The sequence below is a fragment of the Rhipicephalus microplus genome, chromosome 8, assembly GCF_043290135.1.
Source record: "Rhipicephalus microplus isolate Deutch F79 chromosome 8, USDA_Rmic, whole genome shotgun sequence".
Classification (NCBI taxonomy): domain Eukaryota; kingdom Metazoa; phylum Arthropoda; class Arachnida; order Ixodida; family Ixodidae; genus Rhipicephalus; species Rhipicephalus microplus.
The window spans coordinates 131533348-131560108 of record NC_134707.1 but is presented as its reverse complement, the minus strand read 5'-3'; the positions used below and the strand labels follow the sequence as shown (position 1 = coordinate 131560108).

Genomic DNA, 26761 nt, shown 5'->3' with positions numbered 1-26761 from the left:
CTGTCATTATTAAATGGTGGTTTTGAGATGATAAACACCACATATCAATCAATGTGTGTACTGCATAGCCATTGAAACAAAGAGGTGCTTTTTACCGTTGCGTAAATCCAAATACCATCCGAGGTTTCACGCCACAAAACCACGACTTGAGTATGAGTGACGCCATCGTGTAGGGCTCCGTAAATTTCTGTAAACTTGCTCCATAAACAGGCTGCGTTAACACGCACTGACATCACACGGTATCTATACGCACTTCCATCATTTGGCTTCATCCAAATATAGCCTCCACGGCCGTGGTCGAACACATGGCTTTTGAAACCACTACCCGAAAACGGTAACCGCTAAATCACCGCAGCGGATGGTCGCATATCCGTGGTAGCAGCGGACGGTTGCGCATTACAATCGTAATGAAATGAATATAATTGCTTTCATTGCACTTCCACGAACAGTTAGCAAAAAGGGGAAGACGAGCTGTATAGCATGTCAAGCACGTAATAAAATACACTATATCGCATGGCTTTTGTTATGCGCTTTAGAAATATAAAAATCATAGTTTATAATAAAGCGTCTGATTTGAAATGCTCATATTTAGAAAATAATAAAACAGTTTCGCTTCTTTATAATTTCGTACTTCCTTTCTGCGTCTTTTTGAGCTCTGAAAAAGATAGTCACTGGCAGAGAATACGGCGCGGCAAATCGCCTTCACGCTATAGCGCAAAAGAAAAATCACTTGCTATGTGACGTCAACAAATATTAGCAACCCGAGGCTTGTTTCTGCATATTCTCAAAGAGTCATCGCCCTTGAATAGGCTGATAATTTCTTGAAATTAGCTTTTGCAGATTACAAAAACAGCAGCAACCAAAGGATGTCCTAACTTCGAGGAACCTGTGCCGCCGACTATATAATCAGACAAATTATAATGAAACTGGTGACAAGAAAGGCAATACTCGTTGTTAAAATAAAAGTTTTTCAAGTACAGCCAAGTGACTTCTGCGCACGAATCCAATAAAAAAAAACACTTGATTCACGATCGAACAACCAACCGACCATTCGTCGTACGACTTGCGCTTATCAGTCAGCGATCCCGGTTCACTTCTTCGTTGTGATACCCGAAATCAAACTATTTTTTTTATGTTTGACCACCTTTGTCTGCCGCGAGGCATACGTCATCACTCCAGTTTTTAAATTTGAAGGTACATACGCCACGTAATGTGCAAAGCAGTGAACTAAAAGCGATGTCCTTAATTCCTTGGAATGGTAATGGTGCCGTATAGCAAATTGTAGGGTTACTGGGGCCTATCTCGAGTCGCTAAAAATAACCCATTGATTAGGTTGCTGTTGAAGAATGTACTTGACCGCACCTTTAAATGATGCGAGTTCTGCTGCTGTAGGCGTCGTGATGTGAAAGAACTTATATTGTAGTGATTTGTTACTAGATGGAACAACTGCTGCTTCTGTAGGGCTGTCGGAATTAGTGGACCCATTGGTGTAAACACTGATATGGTCCAAGTACAATTCGTCCAACGGACAAAAATTCAACTGCTTCAGGGATAGCGTTGGTGTGTGTGCCTTCTTAGCGATTACGGGAATCTATAAGCGCGCAACAAGTTGATAAAGACTGCACAACGCAGATGCCGGATGCATACTAGGTTCGAAGCCGGGCGTTAATATGTCGTCGTGTGTCTTAAAGATACCGTAGAACGTAGCATGCATACTCCGCGCTTCCAAACACGCTAAATATTGTGACGGAAGCCATGATAAATGCCGAATGTTGCGCTCTCGGCATCTTAACAATGATTTGCGTTGTGAGCGGCTATTTTGGTGTGATAATAATAGTCGCGACTGTAGATGAGCCTCTTGGATGTCCAAGCCACGTCCGAAGTGCTTGACCTAGCTTCTACGCTCTGTATTGTACGAAAGTACACTTGCACATGTTGCACAGGGCAAGAAGGCAGTACCGCAGTAGTTCAACAGGTGCAGAATCGAGTGTATAGGGGGGGGGGGGAAGCATGATTTTCCGGCAACCAACTTAAATACATCCTCATTGCCAAATGGCTTTCTCGTCAGGAATGAGACATGTAGGACTCAAGGTTAGGCCACAATCTAAGAGGACACCTAGTAGTCCATGGCTGCTCCTACATGCAACTAATTAGCCATCGATGCATATTGGGGGAAAGGGTATCGGTTTGCCGGTAAACAACACTGCTGCCTGTTTTTCTGTGGTGAGAGTCTCACCCTAGTGGTCATGGTATCATTTTTAAAGATAAACAGCGCGAAAAACCAAGACAGAGAAGTAGGAAGACACAGGACGAGCACTGCCTTTATTGGTACGCCGCCTTTTATATTCTTGCGCGCACTTGAGGTCGTATCGCGCCAAACGCCCAGATGCAGATATCAGCGTAGAGATATATATTAGCCGTTTGTGGCAGCAATTTGGTGAGCCCCACCTGAACTAAGTTCAAAAGAGTTGGGGTCAAAACGCCACCTTGGGGCACCCGAAAACTCTTCAAATGCTTGAGTCTAGGTCCATTTTCAGTTAGACGGAACATAGATTTCTTTGTGAGGTAGCTTTTTACACATCAAAACATGGCATCTCAAACTTGAGCTGCTTTGAGAGCATCGAGAACAGCCTCTTGGGCCACGTTATCATAGGCACTTTTCACATCAAAGAGCAGTGTTACCGACAGCCGCATCTTAAAATTCTGCTACTTAACTGAGGCCACTAAGTCAATGACGCTATCGGCTGAAGAGCGACATCGTTGAAAGCCATTCACAGCATTAGAATAGATGTTGTAATGTTCTAGGTACCATTTCATGTGTGTCAGCAGCATCTTCTCCATGAACTTGCCGACGCAGCTTACTAGTGCTAGGGGTCGGTTTGATGCATTATCCGACGAACACTTTCCGAGTTTGAATAAAGGCTGCACTTCCACTCGTCAGACACTACACCGCCAATCCAGGACTCATTCACAATGTCTAGAAGACAGAATTGTGCCCTCAGGCCAGTATAGGTAACTGCCTCCTGATATAGAGGCAATGAGTGCCTTCACGTGTTCCATGTTGCATGAAGTTCTTCCATAGCGAACAGAACTTCCATTGCGGATCTCGTCCAACCAGATCGTCCAATGGCAATGGGTCGGTAGTTATAAAGATATCACCTGCAATTTGGCACAAAATTCACCAGAGACATCAAGCTGTGAGTGACGTTGATGTTTCACCAGAGCAGCGATAGGAAGACGCGAGGTTGTGGATTTGAGTAAATGCCTTGAAGAGCCCGCCATACGGGAGACAAAGGTTTTCAAGGGTTTTAGCTAGGCGCAAAAGCTTTCGCAAAAGCTTGTGCATTTTGTGCTTCTGACGCTAGATTTTTTTCTGTGTGTGTCTGATTTCTTACAGGTCATAGATTGATTTCTTGCGCCTCTATTGTTAATTAGCGCGCTGGTGCATAGCTCGAAGTTGCTCTAAATATCGGTCGAGTGCGGTACGTCTTGATTCTTTTGAACACAACTTGGTAGAAGTCTCTATTGCACTTTGATGGCACTTCAAGCGTTTCTATCTGCGTATCTGCCCAGCTACATAGATTCCTAGCAGACGCATGGATGCTGTTATGACAACCTCCTTGAGTTGGGGTAGACCAAAATTAGTTTAGCAGGATAACAGGTTTGCACAAATACTTCGGGTTGGCCATGGCATAACTAACTTTTCACGAGAATCCTGTCTCGTGCGTCTTCAAACGCTTTGCTGGAGACACTTGAGGGACATATCCGTGTACCACTGGCACTACTAGGCGCGTATGCGCCACGGGTATTTGACAGTATATATACCCAAGAACAGCGCATACGTGCATCGGTAACTTAAATTCAAGAATATTACAAAAACACTTTCATCTGCTGCGTCAACCCGGCACAGTGTGAAGAATGAATACCATGGTCCCTACAGTAATCGAACCCAAGAAGTTTATGCGAAGTCAGGTATTCTACCTTAGAGCCACGCAAGGCTTTGAAAGTGCTTCTCAAATAGTTGATATGCAGGTGTATCATTATTTAAACGCTAAATGTGGTTTTAGCGTTTGTGGTTGTAACGTTCACATTTACAAAGAAAACAAGCTTACTGCCATGATACATGCGTTACTTCTAGTTAACGTTCATTCTATAATTCAGCACCATCCACTTGCGTTATCTACGTGACGCTAGGCAGCATATCCAACCACGGAATCACCAACGATACATATCAGTTTACCACTTGTGGTGTTTGTAATACCTGCGTTGCTGTTTGCATTGTTTCGTAATTTTATACAACAGGTTACATAAAACATACGCCACTGTTGTAAATAGGTCTGAACGAACAACGCCTCTACATATCTTTATTGAAGTTTGAAAGCGCTTCGCTCGATAAAAAATACGCCACACTCACCTGCCTTTCGCATCTTTCACCCAACATCGATTCTCGTTGTACCTGAAATCCGCTGAAACTTTTTGTGTGCTTCAATACAAACGTCACTGGGTAAATTACCGTGTTTTTGTAAATTGAGTAGTAGTGTAAAAATCGTTTGCTTACTAGGCAAGCCGATTACAGTGGCGTTTACTGAGAAATTTAGGCCTGACGCGATGTCAACTAACGTTTGGGCCCCGATGACAATTTCATCGAAATAAAGATCGAGCCTGCAAGATTGTGATGATGTCAATATATTTCGTGAGCCTATTTCTTCATAATGAAACAGCGCTTGAATACAACATGGTAAATCATAGGAGTGCGTATAGACTGTCTATTAAACTGTTGGCTGATTTGAGTTGTTAATAGACCCTAAATTGACATTAACCTGACATGATGCTTACATATTAGGAGAGCATATTAGGAGAGCATATTGTCACGGGGTTGTCACAATGACTGAGAAAGAGACGGTTTATTTGAAATGAAACTTTATGTTGTAGTAGTAGTGGCTGGTAAACCAATAGTTAAACTAGAGCGGTACACCAGCACTAATGCCTAGTTCACACTGAAACATCCGCTTTCTACAGCGACTGAAATTCCCCTGCCGCCGAAACGCAGCGTCGTTCGCACTGGATGCGCGCCGAGCCGCCGAATATGCCATCTACTACGGGGCGAACGCGGGATGAATGCGCTGTCACCCGGCTGTTGTCGTGGCTTGCAAACGCTACTACGCTATCCGGTGGTGTGTACTTCGGCGATTCTCTTACGCAAGAAGCAAGAAAAGACAGTACTGCTTACTTTGCTGGCAAGTGGCGGTCTTGTAATGCACGAAGAGCAGAAAAACCACCGACGCCAGCGGCGTTTGCGGGTTTGTTTTGCTCTGCAAGACCGCAACAAGCTCGGTCACGCCAACAGCAAGCTCGGTCACCTCTTTCACGAAATACGGAGGCGAAGTAGGCGCAGAGTAGATTAAACTCCCGTTGGTTTCATCATTCAGTTACGTGCACTGGGGCATAACAAGTGAGTAGGGCTTGGCCGCCATTTTTCAAAATTTCTTGACTAGCGTTCCTCTTGGTCCACGGTGACCCATTCGGCGGCAGACGCCGCAAAAATCGGTCCGAGAGCGATCGGCGCGGAGAGGGCCCTTTCGGCGGACCTCGCCGCCGCCGAACCGGATTCGGAGCACTTTCGGCGGCCGGAATTCTCAGTGTGAACGCGGCCTAATGGCGACGTACAGAGTATCGGCTGTCGATCATCTCACAAGCGGTGAAGCGCGTTACCATTTATACACGTGCCGTTTAATATTTCAGCTCTATTGCTAGCTGCCACGTGAGTTCAAAATGAATCAGTAATGTTCGTGTTGTGTGAGTAATTATGACGAAACAATCTACTACAATGGTGAATATTCTAGAACACTGAGTAGTGGTGTGCACTGACCGTCGTTGACAGTCCTTGTGGGTGTAAACCGAACACAGCAAGAGAAAAATGGGAAGCGCGCGTTGCCATACGCCAATTTTATGACATTGTTTTATAATGTGTTTTTTTCGGAAGCAATGCAGAATTTTCCTTAACAACACTACTAGTTACGTACTTACATTTACGCAGCATATTTTTAGGCTAAGGCGAAAGATTTCGACGCAAAATACTTAACCCAGAGATGTTTACTTAACAAAAATTTTTTAAATAACTCCTTTATCAGTCATTCAAGGGCCGTTCGTTGCTTAAGAGCCGACGTTGTTCTACGTCACTAATTACGGCAAGCCCCGTTTAAAAAAATAAAATATCACGCATAGTATCATAGTTGTATTGTCCAATTTTCGTACCGCAAAGCAGGATAAACCGAAACTGAACGCACTACGTAGGCATGAAGAGTGCTGCTTTGCGTGACCCCACTAGCGAAAAAGGAGGTACGCCCCTGCCTTGTATAGATAGTACACAATACCAAGGGGAAGAGGAAGGTGAACTATATCGGCAAAAACAGCCCTTGTTGGTGTGTCATGTGTCTTCTGTCTGTATGGGCAGTACTGATGGATTCAAACGCGAAACACCACACCACATCATTTTTTAGAGTAAATTCGCAATTTTTTAGCTAACGCCGTGGTGCCAAGAACCTAGTCTCGAGCAATAAAGTTACATTACGTGCGCGTGTGATCGCAATTAGCCGACACCAATATTATCCAAACGTAGCAGAATGGTGCCGAAAATAAATGCGTAACTTAGCCCAACATGGTCTTCTTTCAATGAGTGAGTACAGACTGGCACACGTAATGATGCTAGGAGGTTCAGGAAAAAAGGCGTGGATTTCTTATTATTGAACTTCTTATTGGAGCAGAATTGGTATTAAAATAAATATATATCAATCGGCGACTTTAAAGAAAAAGGCGGACACACCTGGTTCATGTAGAATAAATAAATATTGAGAATTTTTAAATATACTAAGTTTTTCATTTTGAGTGGGCCCTAAATGCTCTGCGATGCTGTATTGGGCATATATGTTGGTTATAAAGACTTGTGACAAACGCTAAAGCAAAATAATACGTACGCCGGCGTCTTCTGGGAGTTGTTCTCCGTGGCGCAACGAAGTAAATGGGAATAGGTATACTATTTGGCCTAGGATCTCGAAGTACCGGAAATTTGGGACTACGAGCAGGGTTTCCTGCAAGAACGTAAGTGTGCTCCCGAGCAAGGAAAATAGCTGTCCATGTTGATAACACCACAACTGATGTAATGCTCGTCATTGTTCACGGGAAATATAGCTTCAGGATAGACGTCTATCTTCAGCACTGAGATCTTATATTACGCCGCTACAATGCGGATACGTTCTCAATTGATACTTTTTGTCTCACTCTCTCTGTTTGCATCAGACAAGCATTTCACCTTATGAAAATTGTGAAGCAATGATCATCTAAAATGAGTTTCACAAAATAAAGCAATATACAAGGAAAGATTTTAATGTTCAAGAGCATTGTAAAACTAAAATCACGTGGCTATACAAAGTATTAGCTCATTAACTAATTGCAAACAATAAAAAACGATTGCTCACAGAGGTGAGACTTTTACAAGACGTAACGTAGCCTCTAGAGTAATTAGAATAAGCTTTGATCGATTGCGGGTGAATAAGCGGTGCAAAATTTTCATCAACTGGACTGTATTTCATTTTGACGGACCTCGTGCATATATTAGTCACATTTTAATTGAATTGAACAAACGTCATCATCTTCGGAGATATAATACCTAGTAATCCCTAAGAGACAACATTATTGAGAAAGAGAGATGATTTATAAGTAGGCCTGAGCGATAGTTCGCTCTGGTCTGCTACTCTGCAGAAGGAAAAAAGAACAGGGGAAAACTTATTGCATAAAAGTATAAGTGAAATTATTATATCAATCATGATGTAACTGTACTAGAAGTAAACAGGACGAACAGATAACTTGCCGCTGCCGGGAACCAGACCTGCATCCTTCGTGTAATATGTTCAATGCAATACCAACTAAGTTATAGCGGCGGTGAATAACTGTTCAAAAGGAGTAATAATGGACTTAACAAACATCAGATGTAGTCAGAGTGCTTGCCTAAAATCTTTTGGGGTAGCTGTGGGGCTATCGACGGTGTAACTATATAAAAATAATACGCATAATAATTTGCCCTCAATAACTTTATTATTTTTTATTTCGCGATAATATTCAGTCCAGTGTAGAACATCTCTTTTGGGATAAGCCAATAAAGGCTATCATATGTCTTGGCTGTAACGCGAGTGCTCATGGACGTTGCGTGGCAGAAGCGTGGAAACGAGTGGTCGTTTAAGAAACCGGTCATCGCAAAGCGCTTGTCACCCGTTTTTTCGTATATTCCAGCCGCGCCAACAGGCGTGCAAGCTCTCGTGGGAAAAACATGTACGCCGCAGGAGAAGCTCCGACGAGCACAAGGCCTCACGCTACAGGTTTCTGCTTGTGCCAGAATTGATCGGATAATATTAATTTAGCTAATTGCAACATCTGACTGCGCTAATAAAAATGTACTTCAGTGTTTTCCTGGACAAGATCTCTACGAATATCATCTGTATATTTGATGGACCAACTGAGCGGCACAGAAACGTCATCTTTTGTTTTATTTTCGCCGAGTACGCCTTGCGCCATAAAAAAGGAACACACACAGACACGTACACACACACACACACACACACACACACACACACACGCGCACACACACACACACACACACACACACACACACAAAAGGCAGTCAATTGCCGAAAAAGTGCTTGAGCGTTTTACAGTCCGTGGATGCGACTGGAAGCCATGGCTATCGACACTGTTGACGACTCTAATATGAGTTACTCGATGTTAAAGACTACATTTAATAATTGGTTTTAAATGCGAATCTGCGGCGGCTGCATTTCCGATGGAGGCGGAAATGTTGTAGGCCCGTGTGCTCAGATTTGGGCGCACGTTAAAGAACCCCAGGTGGTCTAAATTTCCGGAGCCCTCCCCTACGGCGTCTCTCATAATCATATAGTGGTTTTGGGACGTTAAACCCCACATATCAATCAATCAAATGCGAAGCAATTCTTAGCAACGTTCGGTGACTTTGATTGTATCTATCTATCTATCTATCTATCTATCTATCTATCTATCTATCTATCTATCTATCTAGCAGCCTATGGCCTTTAGCTCTCCGGGCCGTTTCAATAATAGTATCGATACCAAACTCGGTATGGCATAGTATGACTGTATGAAGTACATTTATGACTAGTCATAACACGAGATCATGACATCTATGTGATGAATGTCATGATTCACATTTCATGGTCGTGCAGCTCTTGCGGTGGTCTTATTAACAAGGTGTGTTGGAAAACTGGTATGGTATGATATGATTGCATGGCGAACACAAGCGACAGACCCTAACATGAAAATCATGACATGCGTGTCACGTAACAAGAAGACTACATGCCACACTCACGATGCCCTCGCGGCCGTTTTGCTAGCTTCACAAAAGCCAAAGTTGGTATAACGTGCCGTCAATGAATGACGAAGGTATGTGACTGGTGCAAACATGATAATTATGAGAGGCGTGTCATGTGCAAACTTGTCTACGTGCCACAGTTAATGCACCAGTACATTTTGACGTGACGCTGTGCGCGTGCTCGCTGGTGTTCATTTCGTCGCGTGACGCCGGCGTTTCCGCGCCAGGTGCCGCTCCTGCTATATACTCAAAGACGCGTGCCGCGCTGCGTTGCTTTGACTTACACACGCTGCAGCACGTGGGTTGGGACAAGTGTCCATCCGATGGCCGACGACACCGCACTTGCCGCTGGCCGGGATCGTCCGGTAGTATGGTTGGACGGGGATCAGCATTGCGTCGTAGTGAACAAAGCGTGGCTTCTCCTTGCCGGCGAAGGTTACACGCGCCTTGTTCGATGTGCCAAAATTACGCACCTCGACGATGGTGCCTGACCTCCAGCGTACGCTCTCTCGGAGCGTCTCCGTCGTATCTGTGTTGTGGACTACGATAACTCCGTGGCAGACATTGCTACCATCTTGTCGCAGGTACCCGTTGGGCAGAACCTGCCTGTGCTCGATGTTTACCGCGAAGTCCCCGATCATTTTGTCCGCCGTGTAAGGGTCCGGGGTGCAAATCACGATCAAATTTTGCTCTCTCGATGGAATAACTGTCAGCGTCTCAGCTTGCTTGGGCCCGAGGTATGCCTTAAACGCAGTCCCGTACCAGTTCTCTGAGAAAGCATCATGCAATGAGATGCACTCTCGTGGCTTTACGACTATAACATAGTCGTCCGGACTCGGTTTCGGAAACGGGCGAGGCTTCCATTTGGTGAGAAACTTGCCCTTGCGTCCCACAGCGCGCGAAGCGGGAGGCTGCGTCTTGTCAGCTGGCGTGCCGGATGCCGAAGCAGCTTGCGAGCGGCGTCCCACCGCGTCATTGAGAGCTTGGCTCCGAAATCTCGGTGAAGAAGCAGAGTTTGGCGTTTCGGAAATCGTAATTGTTTCCCACGTCATGGCATGCGGGTCGTATCCACGCTGCATGAGAGTAGCGTCCATGTTGCCTCGGAAAGCCGGTCCCACGCCGCCGGGCGTTGGCGTCGCCGTTTGGCCTAACGGCGTCGCCAACGTGGTCGGGTGATGATCGGCCGTAAAGTTGTCAAAAACGGGCCCACCTGGATGACACTGGTATCCACGTGTTGCCTGTGAGCTGCCGAAACGATTGATGTTGGTCTTGACGGGGTACTGTGAAGTTGCCCGTGGTTCCAGCCGAAAATCAGCGGAGCCGAAGCGCAGCACGTCCTACATCATCGCGCGCTTGCAGCCTGTGTGGACAGCAGGTTCCGCTTGTGGAGGAGGGGGTGCGGGCCCCTCATGAATGTGTATCCGTATGTTCTGTGTGCGGTGGAGCACACGCCACAAACTCTCGAGCATGTATGGCCAAGTACCGTAATTCCAAGGTGGCCGCACAACAGGGCAGAAAGTCCAAAAGGGCGTCCAAGAAACGATGCAAAGATCAGACTCCCAGTGAGCCACCACGCCGGGAAGTCGCCAAGACAGACAAGCCCGCTTCCCCTACTGGAGGAACCGAAAAGCAGCCGACGGCGCAACCATGCGGCGAAGCCGGGCCATGGGCCAACGCCGTCAAAAACGGAAAGCAAATGGGTGGTACGGGTAGAGCTGCCTCCTCATCCCCCCCTATCATCCCCTCTTCATCGCGTAACGCCGACCAAAATATTATTGCCAAACTTCACGCACAAATCGAAGCGTTACAGAAAAGACTAGCGGAAGCCGAGGCCAAACAGACCCAACTAGTCTCCCCTCCTCCTCCCCCCGCAGTAGAGGTAATGGAGAGTGAGACCGGGGCGGGGGCGGCAGACGCGGTTGCCGCACTCGAGGCTCGTGTGAACACCCTTGAGGTCCGTATGGACAGCCGTATAACTGTCCTCGAAACCCAAATCTCAGCGGCTGTAAATGCCGCCATTGCTAAAATGACAGAAACCATCCCTACCCTGATAGCCCAACAAGTTGCGCGTTTCACCAAACGAGCCGGCCCAATTAAGGACGTGTCCGGCCGGTACCTTAAAACGCTTCGACGACAGATCGAATTTGAGGATGATGACAGCTGCTCCGCCTCCGGAATTGAGGACACCCCCCTCCCCGCGAGTGCTGGCTCGGGAGCACCGCCACTGCAATCGCTCGTTAACTCCACTGACCATGGCGGGCACCCTTAGAATTCGGAAGTCCCCACGATCCAATACGGCCACTCCCATCCAAATCACCCAGTGGAATTGTCGGGGCTTTAGGGCTCACACTAAGCGCGCCAACCTCCGGCTTTTCCTCGCAGCATTTCAAAACCTTCCTGCTGTGGTAGCCCTCCAGGAGCCAGGGAGTGCTGCCACACTCACAAACTATACTACGTTTCAGCAGGACCCTTTATCTTGCATCTGCGTGCACAAAAATTATACGGCCAACCTAGTTGATCTCGACCTTAAGCCAGCTTTCTCGTACGTGATGGTGACACTCCTCCCGCTGCGTAAACAGGACCCGCCACTGCACGTGCTAAACGTTTATTGCTCACCGAAACTAAGCAACATTACATTCGCAGACCTTTTTAGCCGCGCTTTAAAGGCTGCGGGCAGGGACCCTCTGGTGATTGTGGGTGATTTTAATGCCCCCAGCACACTCTGGGGGTATGCACGTGAAGAGAAACGTGGACGTAAATTGGCGGAACTTATGTCCACGCTGGGCCTAACTCTTCACACCGACCCTGCATATCCAACTCGCGTGGGTAACTCCGTGACCCGGGACACATGTCCGGACCTCACCCTCACAAAAAACATTCAGTATGCGGATTGGGTCAACACTGAAGAGACCCTCGGCAGCAACCACTGCATACTCAACACCACCATTCGCACATACCCTTTGGCAAGACCCTACGGAGAGGCAAAATTACCCGATTACACGAAGTTTCGGCAAATATACGCCAATTCGACACCCATTGAGGAGCAAGGATACCATGCTTGGTCCCAGCAACTGGTTTCCTCATTACGCTCTACAGAAACGCAAATTAAACTCTCCGAGGCGACTCCGGCGGTGGATAACCATCTCCTTCACCTCTGGGAGGCCCGGCGCAGCCTCGTCCGCCGATGGCGCCGGCAAAAACACAACCGAAAGCTCAAAATTCGCATCGCTGAACTCACCCAGCGAGCAGCAGAGTACGCGGCCCAGCTCGCTGACTCTAACTGTGTGGACCGTTGCAACACGGCCGCTCGACAAATGTCCAGCCGGAGTACCTGGCGCCTCTTCCGCGCCTTGATTGATCCGACCCAAACTCTAACAGAGACACAAAAGCATCTGCAACGAGCATTTCACAGCTTCGACGGAGACACAGCCAAATTGGCATGTAAACTCCGAGACCAATATCTATGCACTCAGCAGGACTCCCAAGGGCCGGCGTACTCGTATGCAGGTACCGAGAACGCGGAGCTGCATCAACTGTTCCAGTTACACGACCTGAAGGCAGCCCTAGCAAAAATGAGGCGAGGAACGGCGCCGGGAAGGGATAAAATTACCGTGAAATTACTTGCCAATCTTCCTGACTCGGCCTACACCATGCTCCTTGCCTACATCAATTCCATTTGGATCGGGAAAACAAGCCTACCAATTGAGTGGAAGACCGCCCTGGTCACCTTCATACCCAAAGCGGGCAAAGCCATTAACACGGACAACCTCCGCCCCATCTCCCTTACTTCTTGTGTGGGAAAATTAATGGAGACGATGGTGCGCTGCAGGTTGTCCGCGTTCCTGGAGAGCAAAAATGCATTTGCAGACACCATGTTCGGGTTCCGCCCACACCGGTCCGCGCAAGATGTCTTGCTTCAGCTCGACCATGAGATCCTCGATCCAGTCGAGTATCCCCTGAATGACAAAGTTGTGCTCGCTTTGGATCTGAAGGGGGCCTTTGATAACGTGACCCACGAAATTATTCTAACACATCTCTCACAGGTGGATTGCGGCCAAAACACTTTCAACTATATTAAACAATTCCTCACTGACCGACAATCATACATTCGGATTCAGGACATTGAACACGGCCCTTACCGATTAGGCACGAGAGGGACTCCGCAGGGAGCGTTCCTCTCGCCCCTCCTATTCAATGTGGCAATGATGAGACTCCCCGCTCAGCTGGCGAAAGTCGAAGGCATACAGCATGCGCTGTACGCCGACGACATCACCATATGGGCGTCACACGGCTCGGCAGGAGACATGGAGGCAAGCCTGCAGCAAGCGGCGGACATCGTGGATGACTATGCCCGTCGCTGCGGCCTTCAGTTCTCCCCGTCCAAATCGGAATTCGTGCACATACGCCCCTCACCAAAGTGCACCGCAAAGATCGACCTCTCCCTTCACAGTGGACTAATACCCGAACGCGATGAGATTAGAGTACTGGGGCTTTTTATACACAAAAATCGCAGAGCAGACACAATATTGGCCAAATTGCGTAAGGTGGGGGACCAGGTGGGCCGGATGGTCCGCCGGGTTTCCAACAAGCGCGGGGGGTTACGATGCAAAGATGCCTTGCGGCTGGCGCATGCATTCGTAACCAGCCGAGTCCTGTACTCGGCTCCATACCTCCACCTACGCAAATCCGACGAGAATGCACTCGAAGTCATTCTCCGCAAAATCTACAAGCGCGCCCTCGACCTTCCTGTCAGCACCTCTAACCAGCGCCTTTTGGGCTTGGGAATGGTGAACACCTTCAAGGAGCTGAGAGAGGCGCACTTGACAAACCAATATACTAGACTCTCTAAAACACCGTCGGGTCGCCGCCTTCTTGCCCGGCTACACATCAATCACTCAATACACACGGAAGAGCGCGTACGGATTCCAAAAGTTTGGCGATACTCCTTGCACGTGCGCCCTCTTCCGGCTAACATGACCCGAGACGACTACACTGGCCGACGCCTCGTGCGGGCGGAAGCCTTGGCTCGACACTACGGCCACAAATTCGGGGTATTCTACGTGGACGCCTCCGGCCCGCACCACGGTGGTTGGTATACGGCTGCGGTCGTCCACCAAAACACCGTTGTAAACGGACTCACATTCCGTGCACATAACATTACGCACGCGGAGGAGATCGCCATCGCACTAGCCGCCGCAGATCAGGACTCGAGGGTCATCATCACCGACTCAAGGGGTGCCTGTCGCAATATTGAACAGGGATACATTCCGTACCGTGCTTATAAAATATTGCAGAACAGCAGCTACCTAGGTGCCCCCGCGCACCGAACGATCATATGGGCTCCGGCTCACACGGGCCTCGATGGTAATGAGACGGCCGATGCCGCTGCCCGCGCGCTCACTCTCCGGGCACCATCCTCGTCCCTTAGCGATCTGGAACTCGAACCCAATCCTGCCTACACCTTTAAAGAGATCACACAATTTTATCAATCCGGCCATAACGTCTATCCGAAACCCTGTAAGGGCCTCACGAAGGCGGAGGAGCGAATCCTCCTTCGCCTTTACACTAAAACTCTATTGTGCCCGGAAATCATAAAACACTTTGACCCCGCATGCACGGGGAAGTGCCCGCATTGTGAGGAAAATTCCTCTGACATTTTCCACATGGTGTGGGCATGCCAAAAAACCCCAAACGTTACCCCACTACCCAACCCTTCGCGGGAGGACTGGGAGGCAGCCCTGCTCGGCTGCTCTGACCTGACGGCCCAACGGGCCCTGGTCGAGCGTGCCCGGGCCGCGGCCAACGCCAATGGGCTCCCGTAAGAGGGAGCCCACCTAGTGTTTGTACGGGGCGGCTTCTTAAGGACCGTTCCCACCCTCCCTGTAAATAACATCGGTAAATAAATGTTTTTCAGCAGCAGCAGCAGCAGCACGTCCGGCGTCTCTCCGTCACGAAAAGAGGAAGTAGCAGTCTTGTCTGGGTAATGCTTCGGCACGAATTTCAGCATGTCGCATTTCGCGCCGGTTGTCGTCGGGCTTCGCTGATGGACGCTGGTCGCGCCTGGCGTCACACTATAGAGTTCTCGCGTATTGATAACGTTGCTTCGCTGTACCTAGCGTGCGCACACGTCAACGCTACACTAGAGTATATTGGGCCCTTCAAGATGCTTAGACGCTTCCATGGGTTTTTGGCCTCGACACGCTCGTTGATCAGACCTACTTGGAACTTTCCGGTGAGGACATTCAGAGCCAAGACTGCTTGAAGTGTTTCAAAATGTGAAATCTCTTCTCAACAACATTCTGGTGATCAATCATGGCCGATAGATTGGCATATTCGTGACACCGCACCAAAGCCGCTGCAACTTTCGGCGCTTGGCCGCGTTCGTGCGAAAACCGAATGCGTTGCAGTGACATTCGGTGTGGGCCTGACCTACACTGCTTCGCCATGGCTTCTCCAGTTTCCACCATCGAATCAGCAGGAATTAATCCTGCAGATTCCAACGAATATCTAGTGAATCCGGGCGATGGTTCTTGGTTCACTGCTACCCGCTGACGCAAGCCAAAGACCGCAACGAATTCTGCACCCAAACCTTTGTCTGCCAAAAATCAAGTGACCCAGCTGCTTCTACCTCTACCTGTGGATGACCTCAAAGTGGTCTTCCGGCCACAAGGAGGCCTTCGCCTTAGTGAATGGGCAAATCACGTGTTGGTAGGCGCCACCTGCATGTCTACGGGTCTACCAGGGAAATAGTCAACAAGCTCCTTTTCGCATACAAGCGGACGCAACATAGCCGTCGTGAGCACACCAGATGAAACAATTGCTAAAACGTTGCAAGGTGTCGCTGCACTAAATTTGGGATCACAGAGATATGAAACGAAAGCTTATGTAGCTGCTCCAGACAATTTTTACCAAAGAGTCATCATCAGCCCCGAGAAGAATACTTCATCCAGCGAACTTCTCGACAACATCTACCTACCGGACGCTGAAGTTTGCACGCCCGTACGATGGGATCCACAAACACGGCGTTGATAACTTTTGCATGCCTTCATGTTCCACGTTATATCTCCTACTACCGCGCGGAATACAGATGCTACATTGAGCAACCCCGCAAAGAAATTTGCACAGTCTGCCTTGCACTTGGACATCGGGCAGACGTGTTTCCAACCCCGACAAAACGCCAATGCCAAGCATGTGGAATTGAGACACTAGCGCTGGAGCGCAGCTGTACAACTCAATGCTTGCCCTACAAGAGTGAACACCCAGCTACGCACCCCAAAGGTCCTGCGGCGGAACAGAAACCTCCAAACAAGCATTACGTCAAGAAGGTGCTGGAAGCGAACGCGTTAGCGCCACCACTTACATCACTATCCAAGGGACACCGACCCAGGTCCAGAACAAGGCGCAGCCAATTCGAAAGCACAGGGCATTGGAATCCTTAAACAACACGCCAAGAGAGAGAGAGAGAGAACAAACCTTTATTATTAACAAATAGACAGTGAGCCTTTTTTGGGTGGGGCCCTCAGTCCAGGGCTCCATTGCCTTACGCTACCCTGCGAGCCCGCTGGATAAGCTGTGGCTGTTCCTGCCGGCGTAAGCTGGGCACTGCAGACTCCCAAGAGGAAGGGGTGGGGTTGGGAATGAGAGGAACGCCCTGTGGGGCAGAGGATTGCCACGTAGACTAGTACACTGTCGGTACGGATCCACAGAAGGGGCAGTAGGAGGGGTACAGAGTCTGATGGAAGTGATTTAGCATATAAAGGCGAGAAATTGATTTGGTCTGTAGTTGCCATCAAGTGACAGCATCTGCTCTCTTAAGTGAAGGATGAGGGGGAGGATACCTATAATAGCTCTGTCAACAGTACTCCAGGGTAGCGTTGTAGTTTAGTGGTTCTGTCGATGCATCGTTTGGATTGGACAGCTATTCCAAAGGAGCCCGGCCGGTCGGCTCTCGGGCAACCGCATGAACGCGTTCATTACCATAGAGAGAGGCGTGTCCAGGAGTCCAGACGATATGCACAGGACGTAATGTGGACGGTGAGATAGAAGAGAAGATAATGTGTGTATGTGTAGCCACACGTCCTCGAGCAAAAGCACGGCAAGCAGCTTGTGAATCTGTTACAATAGTGACAGGGGAGTCATGTGACAGTGCGGTAGCGTGAACAATTGCCAGAGCGAGAGCTCCCGCCTCTGCCAGACCACTGTTTGTAGAGCGAAGTGTGGCAGACGCCACAAGGGCGTCTTTGTCATCTATCACAGCTAAACACATGACTGACTTCTCTGAGTAGCTTGCCGCATCAGTGTAAAGGACTTGTACGTCTCTGGTAACCTCACCAAAGACGCGTGTAATAGCCTGAAATGAGGCACGTCGATGAGCGGCGTGAAGGGAGGGATTTCTATTACGTGAAACCAAAGGCACTTCGGTGAGTGCGGGGACAGTAGAAGCAAGTTTATGTCGCAGTACTTGTGCGGGTTTTTTCGGAATCGGGTAGCCAAGACGAGACAGGATGGTGCAGCCCTGACGGCTCTGCCTGAGCCGTTGGAGCTGACTGTTGTGAAGGGCCTCGATGAGTCGGGTTACGGTGTTGTGGACTCCTAAATGAAGGAGGCGTTATGCAGATGCGTGTTAAGGCAAGCGGAGAGCCGCCTTCACAGCTGTCCGTAGAAGGATGTCCATGTTGTTTACTTGAGCTAGCGTGAGATTGTGAATGGGAAGAGGACAGTTGAGCCGACTCACTATGAGTGCTTGCACTAAGCGCACGACATCCTTCTCACAGAGGCCTCTCAGCGATTGGTGATGCGTTAGACTATGTGTTTAATGCGAGGCCTTGCCGTCGGACCGAAGGTAGAGGCTTAAAATTGTGGATTCGTGGTACCAGAGGGATACGAAAGTCATCAGGAAACAGCAAAATGTCAGGAGAATCAGCGGCTTTGCGGCACCATTAGTATACCAATAACAACTCCGACTTATCCACTGAGCACGTAAGGCTGCTGGCAGCAGCGTAGTCTTGTACCACAGACACAGCTTCCTGTAGGGCATCCTGAATGGTTGCATCTGATCCTTTGGTTGCCCAAATTGTAATGTCATCTGCATAGATGGCATGCTGGATGTTCTGAAGCTGTTGTAATAGGGAAGGGAGTTTAGCCATAGCCACGTTAAACGAAGTGGGCGAGAGAAACGGGCCCTCTGGTGTTCATCTGCCTGCGAGACGAATGACGTCCGACCAGAGGTATCCAATCACAATAGTGGCCGTGTGGTCAGCATAAAAGAACTTGACGTAATTGTATATACGTGAGCCACACTGAGATGAAGCGAGATTGTCAAGAATAAGGTCGTGGGGGACGTAGTCAAAAGCACCCTTCAGATCCAGGGCCTTAATCGCTTGGACCTGCTTTGAAGTGGCGCTATCTAATACGTCCTCCTTAAGCTGTAGTAATACCTCCTGTGTAGAGATACCTGGACGGTAGCCGAATAGCGTATCAGAACAAAATTGATTGTCATCGAGAAATGGTTGTAGTCGAGAAAGGACAACGCGTTCAAAGAGTTTAGCTACACATGAATTTAAGGATATAGGGCGAAATTACTGAATGGATACCGGCTTGCCAGGCTTTGGAATAAGTATGATTTCTGCGTGCCGCCACTCCTATGGCAGCATGCCCTTGTTCGAATGGTCGTTGTAAACAGCAGTTAAATATTTGATGGCCTGGTCATTTAAATGACGCAGAAGTGTACGTAATCCCGTCTGTCTCGGGCAAGCTTAATGCTTTGCAAAGCTGCCCTAACCTCTGCTTCTTTAATGTCCTCATCTAGAGGCGTATCGTGTACATGTAGATAATCATGGTAGATAGGGCGGGGGCCCGTGGGTACATAGTGTTACTTTAAGGTGTGCAGCAGAGTGGTATCGTCGAGCCCTGATTTGTGGAGAGTGTTGTGGATTGCGTTCGCAGTGTGTGATTTTGTCTGCGTGGGACTTAAGAGAACACAGACAATACGCCACGTTCGAGGCGTACTTAGTGAGCCGTTGAGTCGATCGCAAAAGTTATGCCAATTGTTGCTAGTGAGGATGTTCGCATAGTCATGCGCCTGAGTAGCTAGTTGGGCCATTCGGATACGAAGTTTTCGGTTATGTTTGTGCCACCGCCACCGCCGTGTCAAGTCTCTGTGGATATCCTATAGATGCAGCAGATGCCGTCCACATCCGGCATTTCTGTCGTCACAGCGATCAGTTTGGTAGCTCTTTGAAAATTGGACTGAAGTTGTAATGTCCAAGCCTCTAAGAAGGAAGAGTCCTGATGGGTAGTTGTTTCGATTACGCCTAAATGCATCTCAATTTGTAAGTTTCATAATGCGCTCTGGGACACGCTTGCTGCTACTGGAGCTCTGTAGTTAGTATATAGTGATCACTGCCTAGATTCACCATGAGGATGCATCAGTAATGGTGACTAACCGCCTTCACTATTGTGAGGTCGGGGCATGTGTCCCTGCTGACACTATTACCTAGGCAAGTGGGTTGATCAGGTTCTGTCCGCAGGGTCATGCGATAAATCGTGAGAGCCTGTGCGAGTCGGTGGCCTTTAGGCGTTTCTGTTGCGTAGCCGCAAGCCGGATTGGGGGCATTGAAATTTTCTACAATAACTATGTGTTAACCAACTTGCATAGTTGTGCAAATAGATGACTGAAGTCATTGTTCCTGGCATTAGGTGCACTGTAAACGTTAAGCACATACAGGCTGCTACTGGAATGAGAGCACGGGACTAATTCGAGAAGTGCGTGCGAGATGGAAGTGCTTTCAAGAATGTGTTCTATGACAGTGACATGCTTAAAAACTAATGTAGCTGTGCGATGCGGTGTATTGTTCGTTACGTCCGTGTATGTGGTGTTACCCGGAAGTGTAGGGGTGCATTGTACTTCTGGTAACGCTATACAATCGGGTGTAATCCGCTGCGTCGCAATGAATTTCATTAAAGCTCCGCGTTTCCCTCGATACCACCTGCAATTCAACTCCCATACACGTAGGAGTTGAGGGGTGTCACGCGTTGACCTACAGTTTTTCGCCGTGACAATGCAATAGCGTGGCCTCGGTAGTACACGGAGGCATTTCAGGCTGTGCGAAATCTTGGTGGAGGGTGGTGGGAAGTGGGACTGCACCAGCTGCGGCTGTTGGGACGACTTTTCGGGACGGTGATTGGAAACGGGAAGGGCGTCTGTAAGGATGCGGACGCTGTGCTTCACTTGTCGGAGACGTGGTGTGTTTTGGTGCACATGGCGCAATAAAAATTTGACCAAGTGCAGCCGATATATGCATTTTCACATCCGTTACAATCTGCTGGACAGCAGGTTGCAGGGCCTGTTGGATGGATTGTTGGAGTGGAGCTATTAGTTCCGCCATAATGCTATCCTTCATTTTTTGCATGTCTACCTGCATCATAGCTGCGAATTCGTTTCTTAAATAAGTAGCCATTTCGTTCAACGCCTCTCGAGTGCAATAGTTGGATCGTGCCGTAGTTGACGGCATGTCGGGGTGAAGCTGAGTGTCCACTTACATGGAATGTGCTGTTATTTGGTGCGTTGATGTTTGAGTGATGGGATGGGACTGATGTGGACAGGGAGGGAGAGAAGGAAACTGTCCTGCCCAGCTTACCATTTGTGCTTTCTTGTGGGAACCGCTTTTTTGGCCATAATGATATGATGATGCGTTGTCCCGTCCGTGTACCAGCTTCGAGATCCCCGCTGGCCAGCGAAACCGCTCAGCGATGACGAGTTTCCTCGCTTGGGCTCCGATTTATCCCTGGAACGGCTCCTTCGCCTGGCTGCACTTTCGGACGAACTGCTCTGCCGTCCGGGGCTGGGGCATGGTGACTGGGCCTTTCTGTAGGGAGTAGTTGACCGGGGGGGTTTGCGTCAGTTGACTGGTGGCGAAAACCACCTTGGGCATGGTTTGGCAGCTGTCGGGTGGTCGCCACCGCAAAGCATGCCAGGGCGGCACTCGCGGTTGTTAGGTGATAGTGAATCCCCACACACTCAACATTTCTGTGTGTCAGGAGGCTGTGGGCACACATTCTCGCGGTGTCCTGTTTTGTTGCACTTTCTTAGGCGGGGAATAGTTCGTTTGTAGAGGTAGCAACGAAGAACCTGTGCATACGCGTTGACGAAGAAAGGAACCCGCTTGCTACAAATTGGGAGCACCATTGCTTTGGAGTCGCCGAGGCGTCTGCACGTAAGGACCTCGTAGTCCAGTACTTCACTTTTGTCAGGAAATCGTCTGGTGTGATTTCGTGGCCTATTCCATTGACCACACCTTTGCACGAATTATCAGGCGCAATTCTACAAGAGGTGATGTTGTAGGTTGCTGCGTACACTATACTTTTGGTGATTTGTCCAAGTACAGTGGCGATGTGTTCATGAGGTGCTTATTGTTAGCACATTTTGATTTTTGTCAAAACGAAGTTTGATATAAGGCTTCTAACTGCATATATTTGCTGCATGATCTACGGCGATTAGTAACGTCTAGGGGCTAACCTTGCTCAGTTTTTATCCACCATGGGGACAAATTGCAAGCTTGTAGTCTTCGGCACGAAGCAGTGGGAGTCTTGGTAGACGCGTCTTAGGCCGCCTCTGGCGTAGAGCGGGCTCAGATGGCGTGCTTGGCAGCTGTTGAGTCGGTACGGTATGGAGTTGCAGCTGTCAGCGTTTGTTCGCTCTCTTGGTAATAGTGATCCATGGATGTGCGTTGTGCTCATTGCTAGCCTGCGTATCGGCGTCTTGGTTGGTCTGCCTATGCATCATGTGGTCCGTGGAGCAAGAGGGCAATGAGTGCTCCTCATCAGCTGCGATGCTCGCAGAGACGCTCGCCATCCTCTGTAGAGCGGGGCGGCGTTCTGTCCAAGCCGCGTCCCCGGTTTGTTTGGGTTAGCGAGAAGGACCTCACCTAAAAACTTTTGATAGCGTTAAGAGGTTTAAAAACACACTCACAGGTGGCAGTCCAGTATAGGCTTGACAGTGGTGATGCTAGGAACAAGTTCCCATCATTGCAACTGGTCGCCAGAAAGACATTTTTCTTTAAAATGGACCTGAGCCGAAGCCGATGTGATTCGCGTCCGTAGGACTCGCTCACCAGGTGGCGACCACATGCCAAGAACCACATCCAAAACCAGCCCAACAACCCTGGGACTGATGTCCAAAAAGAACAGAGCCGTTAGTGCGGAGAGACCAGAATCGCCACCTGCAGCCAAGAAGGCAGCGCCAGCTGGACAGATGGCTCTGGCTAAAGTGAGTTGGGCAGCGGGACCTCCCAGCCTGAAATTTCCTTTACCTGATTCCTCCCATTCATTCTCATCACACAGCCAGCCCAACATACCTCTCACCTTTAACGCTCATAACTTCAGTAAACCAGAGCTGCAAGATGCCCTCCCAACACTACGGGACTCGCTCAAGCCTGAAGTAATCAACATGATCACTCAGGCAATTAATGATTTTTGTGCATACCTTAGAAATATGATAAAGACCCACATCCAGGCACTTGTGATAGAGCTAAAGCAGTACATACAAGAAAGCTACACGTAATTTATTACAGGGCCCCAAGACTCAATGCCAATAGCTTCAAACACCAAAAGTCTCACCAAGTGACCCCACCCTTACATCCGCCCATCACTCTTAACTCAGGACACAGACCAAAAAGAGCAAAATGGGCTCCCCTAGTGTTTGCCTTCACCATGTGGCAGTGGAACTGCAGGTGGTTTTGACGAAAGAGGAGCTCCCTTCAACGCTACATGGCCACAGTCGCGCACCCTCCGTATAGTGTGATTTTGCAGAAGATGCACTGCGCCCCTACCTTCTCGGGCTTTCATACATACACAGATAAACAAACACCCTCACTTGCCGGAAGATTTTTTATTTATTCATACTCCTGTCTTGGCCCAAGGGCCAAGACAGGAGTATGAATAAATAAAAATCTCTGGCATGTACAATAAATAAATATATCTGGCATGTACAAAGAACATATGTGGACACACGTTTCACGCTGTACGCTCAAGACGCACACTGTATAGAAATAACAAAACAAAAACGCAAAACTATATCAGAATACACCTCGCATAGGTCACGGATAAAAGAAACATGTTCGAATGCATGTCGTACACGTCACCAAAACGAGAAAAAAGATTTGAAGTGATATAGTACATATTGAACATATTGATATAGTACATTGAACATTTTCAAACAACAAAGAACAAGCAATTCGGTTACAAATATTTCGACAAAGCCTTTTCGAACCTTTGTAAATCGCAATTTTCGACCATGTATTGAGGTAATTGATTCCAGCCATCGATTCTCCGAACCAAAAAAGAATACTTGAATAAATCTGTTCTGTAGCTAAGTGGTGTGATATGTATTGAGTGTTTTGTTCTGGATGTGGTAAATGGCTGTAGTGCGATGTGTTCCCTTTGGTGAAACTTGTAGTCTCCATTGATTATGTGAAAAAAAATATCAGTCAATTATGTTGCATTTTTCGTTTCACCGTCATTAAACCGGCTCTGTCTCTGGGCTCACTAATAGACAGAGTTCTGAAATGGGAGTTGAAAATGAATCGTAAGGCTTTGTTTTGTATATGCTCACATTTTAGTACATTTGTTTCGGTGTATGGTTTTCAGAAATGACTTGCGTAGGTCACTACTGCAAGAATAGTCACTTTATACGCCATTGTTTTAGCTTCCGGGATGGCATTGTGAAGTGTTTGTCGTAACGACCAAAGTTTACGCATGGCTTTATTGCAAACACTGTCAACATGCATGGACCAGTTCATGTCATGTGCAAGATACTTATCATGTGCAATACTTATGTGCAATACTCATGACCAATACTCATGACAAATACCAATACATCATGCGCAATACTTATAAACACCTTGATACTTATCATTCTTTACTTCAGTCAGCACTGTGCCTTTGATGCTGTAAAAAAGGATAACGGCTCTTTTTTACGTGTCATGCACACGAAGACAGTTTTTGATGCATTCAGTTGCGTTTGCCATTCCTCGCACCAAAGACTATTTTTTTGTAAATGGTTATCAAGCTCCAGCTGATTGTTAGTGGAACTTATCTTCGCATACACAATGGTGTCATCTGCATAATGTTTTATAGGTATTTGCTGAGAAAACTTGGCACCTATGTCACTGATATAGATAGAGAAAAGAAAAGGGCCTATTATGGACCCTTGCAGCACGCCTAATTTGACTGATTTATTGGTGCTGGAGACATTATTTAATTCAACAAGTTGTTGTCTATTTTACAAATATGCCTCTATTCATTTTAATAGCTGACTGTCACCAATCACACAAGGCAACTTTTTAAGCAACTTTCTGTGAGATAATTTATCGAATTCTTTTCGGAAATCAATAAATATAATGTCTACTTCACCTTTTTTATTTAAACACTGACCAATTTCATGCGTAACCTCAGTAAGATTTGAAATTGTGGAATACCCTTTGCGCAACCCGTGCTGAATATTACCTAAAATACCATTTTTTTCTATAAACTTCATTAGTGAGTAGTAAACATGTGCTCCAGTGTTTTACAACAAGTACTTGTCAAGGAAATTGGTTGTAAACTCGTGACGTCATATTTGGAACCCTGTTTATGGATCGGTATTACATTGACACACCTCCAATCTATCGGAAAGTCACCGAATTGATGTGATTTTGTGAAAATGTCCAAAAGAAAAAAATGAACACCACTCGTCATAACGCCTTAAAAAGGCGTTGGGAATTTTATCAGGTCCTGGGCATTTTTTCACATCTACTTTAAGTAAGAGACCTAGAATTCCTTCTTGTGTTATAGGTAGCTCAGGTAGACATTGCTCATCAGACGTTCGCACTTGAGGAGTTGAACCATCGTCCCTAATGAAAACCGATTCAATATAATCATTAAATTGGCAAGCAATATTTTAATTATCCGTGGTAGGTACATTATCGTTCTTCAAAAATTGGATGCCAAGTTTGGGTCCTGAAAGGTACCTCCAAAACTTTTCCGGTGATGTTTTAATGAACTTGGTAAGAGTTTCATTCATGTACCTGTCTTTCGCTTGAATAATTTCTATTTTGAGTTCCTGAGAAAGGGAAGTGACGTAATGACGGTTTTTTGTTGAAAATGGTTCTTTAGCCCTCGTTCTTTTTAAGAGTCGTTTTTTTCTGAATTATCTTTCGCGTAATCCATGGGTTTCTTCTGTTAACTTTCTTGGTGCGTTTTGGAACAAATGGTTCATTGCTTTCAAAACAATGCATTTGAACATATTTCATGCATCATTTACTGATGTAGTATTCAGAGATATATATTGAGTGAAAGCACCATATTCCTGTTCTAAATTGTCTATTGCTCCGGAATCATCTGCTTTAGAAAAATGAAGAACTGTCATTGTTTCATTCTTTTTTACCGAGTGCGCGTGGTGTCTATATGCGTGATCACCAATTTGTGATCAGATATCCCTTCTAATACTTCACATTGATATTTGGATTGCGCGGCAGAACTGCTCAAGGAGACAAAGTGGATCAGTGATTCTCCTGATTCGTGGATTCGCGTAGCTGTAGTCACAATTTGTGTTAGGTCAAGAAAGAAAGCAAGATCCAAAAGAACTCGAGACACAGCTTGCTCATTTTGACCTTCCTGATAATTCACCCAATCGATATGCGTTAAATTGAAGACTCCGCCCAGTATGATCTTATAATTAGAATGGCTAAACTTATCAGTTAAAAACTCATTAAGAAGTATCATTAATCATTCAGGGGTACCAGGTGGGGATACACTGCTATAACTACAAAGTACTGCCCATACATTTTGATTGTGCACGCAATGCATTCTAATTCCGGTGGGGCGAAAATTTCAGTGCAATGAATTGAAGTTTTGGGAACAATGGCAACACCTCCTCCCCTGGATCCTTGGTCTTTGCGGCAGGCACTGCAATTGGAAGGTAGGAACTCTGTATTTTCAACTGATTCGCTTAACGAGGTTTCTGTCATGATTTTACATCCGGTTCATGTTCAAAGAGCGCAGCCTCAAAGAGTGATGATTTGTTACAGATACTGCGTGCATTAACAACAATATTTGTTAACTTGTCAGGAAAATTTTCCACTGCCGTCCAAGCTGGTGTCTTTCTCGTAATGGCGAGCATTTCGGCACTCTTTACGCGAGTCAGTAGAATCGTCTCAGTAATACTCCTTGCCATCTACGTAGAGCTTACCGTAAGCTAGGCACACCCCTTTTCCACTCAACTTCTCGTCTTCAGCGCTTTCTCAAAGGCACTTTCTGCTGTGTAGCACGCGTTTTGAAAAGTCATTACTGATTGAGGCGTGCAAACCCTTTAGCTTGTAACAGTTGCGC

The 26761-nt window shown here is 47.3% G+C and overlaps 1 long non-coding RNA gene across 1 annotated transcript in view; it reads right to left on the bottom strand.

The window, feature by feature from the left end:
- Positions 1–7295, bottom strand: part of LOC142768745 (uncharacterized) — a 33729-nt gene extending 26434 nt beyond the window's left edge. The window contains exon 1 of the long non-coding RNA XR_012885425.1: positions 6975–7295. This is a non-coding gene — a long non-coding RNA (uncharacterized LOC142768745). The remainder of the gene's footprint in view (positions 1–6974) is intronic.
- Positions 7296–26761: the final 19466 nt, after the last annotated feature.